Source organism: Ursus americanus, chromosome 6, assembly GCF_024610735.1.
Source record: "Ursus americanus isolate L20-20 chromosome 6, mUrsAme1.1.p, whole genome shotgun sequence".
Lineage (NCBI taxonomy): Eukaryota > Metazoa > Chordata > Mammalia > Carnivora > Ursidae > Ursus > Ursus americanus.
Window position 1 is genome coordinate 65,397,841 of NC_142132.1, and position 5,000 is coordinate 65,402,840.

Consider the following 5,000-nt stretch of genomic DNA (forward strand, 5'->3'; position numbering starts at 1 on the left):
GCCACCACAGACCATCATCACCATCCCAACCCCGTGGCCCTTCCTCCGCCACCCTTCCCCTCCCCACCCAGCGACACCAGGACCTGATCGAGAGACACCAGGGGCCGGCTCGCAATACGCAGACACACAGACACACAGGGAAAGACAGAGAGACACGGAGTGGGGGAACACTTAGGGGACACACTGGACGGGAGAGACGGGGAGGGACAGAGTGTGTGTGTGTGTGTGTGTGTGTGTGTGTGTGTGTGTGTCTGTGTGTCTCTGTGTGTGTGTGTGTGTGTGTCTGTGTGTGTGACAGAGAGAAAGAGAGAGAGAGATTAGATTATCCAACACACAGACCCTCTCACACCCCAGCACAGACACGCAGACCCCGACCCGGATGCGGACGGGGACAGGGACAGGGACAGAGACCCAGGTGCACACAGGTGACACACACCCACACACAGGGACACACAGGACGCTGTGTGGGCGCGGCAGCTAGCCCGCGGGAGGGCGGTCGCGCTTGGGCGCGCTTAGGGCAAGGCGGCCGCGCCCTGGAGCTGCCATAGGAGCCCTCCCTCGGAGCCCGAGGACTTGCAGCCCAGGTGGCGGGAATCCCGATGGGCGGCCATTCCTGCCCAGCACCCCTCTGGCGTGGGGGCGTGCGAGGCATTCTTTCTTTTGCCCCGTCCTTTATTTTCTGGTGGCCCTTGTGGCCGTGGTGCGGGGCGCCCCGGGGTCTCGCTGAGGGAGCGAGCCTCGCTGTTCCGCTGAGACGGGGCGCGGAGTCGGGTGCCCACGGGGCCTGAGGCCCCGGGCGGTTGGCCATCTCGTGTCCTGTGCGCACGGAGCACGGACGCCCGGGCCTAGGGGCAAAGGGACGGTGACCGGTGCGAAGGAGGGCCATGCCCTTCTGGCGGGAGCGCAGCCCAGGGCTGGTGGGGAGAAGGTGTAGGCGGGCCCAGGCAGGAGGCGGGGCCGGCAGGCGGTTGGCCCGGGGCGCTGCGGTGGGCGGGCGGCCCAAGCGAACTGCTAGGGGCTCGGGAGAGGAGAGGGCCCGGAGGCAGGGAGGAGGCCGAGAACCCAGGGAGCGCACGCCTGCAGAGGCGGGGTCACGGCCCGCCCGGGGCTCCCGCGGTTCCTCTCGCCCGGGCCGCTTTCCCTCCACCCCCCTCCGCCGCCTCCGCCTCCGCTCGCGCCGCCCCCTGAGCGCCCACCGCCCTGCACACCAGCCCCCAGCCCGCACCCCGGGATAGGCTGTGGGCGTTCCTGGGGCTTGGAGGTGGAAGGGCTGGGCTGTGGGCGCCTGGCTGTGCCACGGGCACCCGCAGAGGGCCAGGGTTCCGCGTTGCGCTGCGCGTGTGGCGTGTGGCGTGTGACGAGCGGGTCGGGCCCACCACGCATGGCCTGTGGTGAGGTGGGGGCACGTGGGGTTTGAATGGAGCCGGGTTGGGCAAGGTTGGGGGGGCGGGCCGCTGGCGGCAGAGGGAGTGGAAGGGAGGGCGAAGGGCAAGGAAAGGAAAAGAAAAGGAGAAAAGCCTACAGCACCCGGTATTCCCAGGCGGTCTCCCATCCAAGTACTAACCAGGCCCGACCCTGCTTAGCTTCCGAGATCAGACGAGATCGGGGGCGTTCAGGGTGGTATGGCCGTAGACGCCTGTGGCTGCCGCTCGGTGCCCCAAGAGCCTGCTCCGCCCCTCCCAGCCCCAGCCCCAGCCCCAGCCCCAGCCCAGCCCCTGCCGAGCGATTGTCAGCCCTCCTCGCCTGGCCTGTGCCTGGTGCCTGCCTGCCTGCCTGCCTGCCTGCCTGCCTGCCTGCCTGCCAGCACGCCCAGGGGACAAGATGCCTCCGGCACCCTGTAGCCGCGGAAGTCCGCGCGCTCTCCCGTCCCGGGACTCTCCTGCCGCGCCGCCGCTTGGCTCCCGGGATGGCAACGGGGTGGGTCGGGGCGCCGGGGGCGAGGCCCGAGGTGTTCTCAGAGCGCCCCCCAACCCCCCCGCCCTCCGCGGGGAGCACAACCCGCCCACTGGCCTTTCCTCCTCTACCCGCCGCCGGGCTCAAAGCCCACCGGAAGCCTCGGGCGCCACCACAGACCATCATCACCATCCCAACCCCGTGGCCCTTCCTCCGCCACCCTTCCCCTCCCCACCCAGCGACACCAGGACCTGATCGAGAGACACCAGGGGCCGGCTCGCAATACGCAGACACACAGACACAGGGAAAGACAGAGAGACACGGAGTGGGGGAACACTTAGGGGACACACTGGACGGGAGAGACGGGGAGGGACAGAGTGTGTGTGTGTGTGTGTGTGTGTGTGTGTGTGTGTGTGTGTCTGTGTGTCTCTGTGTGTGTGTGTGTGTGTGTGTCTGTGTGTGTGACAGAGAGAAAGAGAGAGAGAGATTAGATTATCCAACACACAGACCCTCTCACACCCCAGCACAGACACGCAGACCCTGACCCGGATGCGGACGGGGACAGGGACAGGGACAGAGACCCAGGTGCACACAGGTGACACACACCCACACACAGGGACACACAGGACGCTGTGTGGGCGCGGCAGCTAGCCCACGGGAGGGCGGTCGCGCTTGGGCGCGCTTTGGGCAAGGCGGCCGCGCCCTGGAGCTGCCATAGGAGCCCTCCCTCGGAGCCCGAGGACTTGCAGCCCAGGTGGCGGGAATCCCGATGGGCGGCCATTCCTGCCCAGCACCCCTCTGGCGTGGGGGCGTGCGAGGCATTCTTTCTTTTGCCCCGTCCTTTATTTTCTGGTGGCCCTTGTGGCCGTGGTGCGGGGCGCCCCGGGGTCTCGCTGAGGGAGCAAGCCTCGCTGTTCCGCTGAGACGGGGCGCGGAGTCGGGTGCCCACGGGGCCTGAGGCCCCGGGCGGTTGGCCATCTCGTGTCCTGTGCGCACGGAGCACGGACGCCCGGGCCCAGGGGCAAAGGGACGGTGACCGGTGCGAAGGAGGGCCATGCCCTTCTGGCGGGAGCGCAGCCCAGGGCTGGTGGGGAGAAGGTGTAGGCGGGCCCAGGCAGGAGGCGGGGCCGGCAGGCGGTTGGCCCGGGGCGCTGCGGTGGGCGGGCGGCCCAAGCGAACTGCTAGGGGCTCGGGAGAGGAGAGGGCCCGGAGGCAGGGAGGAGGCCGAGAACCCAGGGAGCGCACGCCTGCAGAGGCGGGGTCACGGCCCGCCCGGGGCTCCCGCGGTTCCTCTCACCCGGGCCGCTTTCCCTCCACCCCCCTCCGCCGCCTCCGCCTCCGCTCGCGCCGCCCCCTGAGCGCCCACCGCCCTGCACACCAGCCCCCAGCCCGCACCCCGGGATAGGCTGTGGGCGTTCCTGGGGCTTGGAGGTGGAAGGGCTGGGCTGTGGGCGCCTGGCTGTGCCACGGGCACCCGCAGAGGGCCAGGGTTCCGCGTTGCGCTGCGCGTGTGGCGTGTGGCGTGTGGCGAGCGGGTCGGGCCCACCACGCATGGCCTGTGGTGAGGTGGGGGCACGTGGGGTTTGAATGGAGCCGGGTTGGGCAAGGTTGGGGGGGCGGGCCGCTGGCGGCAGAGGGAGTGGAAGGGAGGGCGAAGGGCAAGGAAAGGAAAAGAAAAGGAGAAAAGCCTACAGCACCCGGTATTCCCAGGCGGTCTCCCATCCAAGTACTAACCAGGCCCGACCCTGCTTAGCTTCCGAGATCAGACGAGATCGGGCGCGTTCAGGGTGGTATGGCCGTAGACGCCTGTGGCTGCCGCTCGGTGCCCCAAGAGCCTGCTCCGCCCCTCCCAGCCCCAGCCCCAGCCCCAGCCCCAGCCCAGCCCCTGCCGAGCGATTGTCAGCCCTCCTCGCCTGGCCTGTGCCTGGTGCCTGCCTGCCTGCCTGCCTGCCTGCCAGCACGCCCAGGGGACAAGATGCCTCCGGCACCCTGGAGCCGCGGAAGTCCGCGCGCTCTCCCGTCCCGGGACTCTCCTGCCGCGCCGCCGCTTGGCTCCCGGGATGGCAACGGGGTGGGTCGGGGCGCCGGGGGCGAGGCCCGAGGTGTTCTCAGAGCGCCCCCAACCCCCCCGCCCTCCGCGGGGAGCACAACCCGCCCACTGGCCTTTCCTCCTCTCCCCGCCGCCGGGCTCAAAGCCCACCGGAAGCCTCGGGCGCCACCACAGACCATCATCACCATCCCAACCCCGTGGCCCTTCCTCCGCCACCCTTCCCCTCCCCACCCAGCGACACCAGGACCTGATCGAGAGACACCAGGGGCCGGCTCGCAATACGCAGACACACAGACACACAGGGAAAGACAGAGAGACACGGAGTGGGGGAACACTTAGGGGACACACTGGACGGGAGAGACGGGGAGGGACAGAGTGTGTGTGTGTGTGTGTGTGTGTGTGTGTGTGTGTGTGTGTGTCTGTGTGTCTCTGTGTGTGTGTGTGTGTGTGTCTGTGTGTGTGACAGAGAGAAAGAGAGAGAGAGATTAGATTATCCAACACACAGACCCTCTCACACCCCAGCACAGACACGCAGACCCCGACCCGGATGCGGACGGGGACAGGGACAGGGACAGAGACCCAGGTGCACACAGGTGACACACACCCACACACAGGGACACACAGGACGCTGTGTGGGCGCGGCAGCTAGCCCGCGGGAGGGCGGTCGCGCTTGGGCGCGCTTAGGGCAAGGCGGCCGCGCCCTGGAGCTGCCATAGGAGCCCTCCCTCGGAGCCCGAGGACTTGCAGCCCAGGTGGCGGGAATCCCGATGGGCGGCCATTCCTGCCCAGCACCCCTCTGGCGTGGGGGCGTGCGAGGCATTCTTTCTTTTGCCCCGTCCTTTATTTTCTGGTGGCCCTTGTGGCCGTGGTGCGGGGCGCCCCGGGGTCTCGCTGAGGGAGCGAGCCTCGCTGTTCCGCTGAGACGGGGCGCGGAGTCGGGTGCCCACGGGGCCTGAGGCCCCGGGCGGTTGGCCATCTCGTGTCCTGTGCGCACGGAGCACGGACGCCCGGGCCCAGGGGCAAAGGGACGGTGACCGGTGCGAAGGAGGGCCATGCC

General features: G+C 69.0%; 2 non-coding genes across 2 annotated transcripts; both read right to left on the reverse strand.

Moving 5' to 3' along the window:
• Positions 1-1,515: 1,515 nt before the first annotated feature.
• Positions 1,516-1,634, reverse strand: LOC148109971 (5S ribosomal RNA). Its single transcript, XR_015725055.1, has one exon. It is a non-coding gene; the product is annotated as a 5S ribosomal RNA (ribosomal RNA).
• A 1,944-nt stretch (positions 1,635-3,578) lies between these two features.
• LOC148109972 (5S ribosomal RNA) lies at positions 3,579-3,697 on the reverse strand. Its single transcript, XR_015725017.1, has one exon. It is a non-coding gene; the product is annotated as a 5S ribosomal RNA (ribosomal RNA).
• Between the last annotated feature and the right edge of the window lie 1,303 nt (positions 3,698-5,000).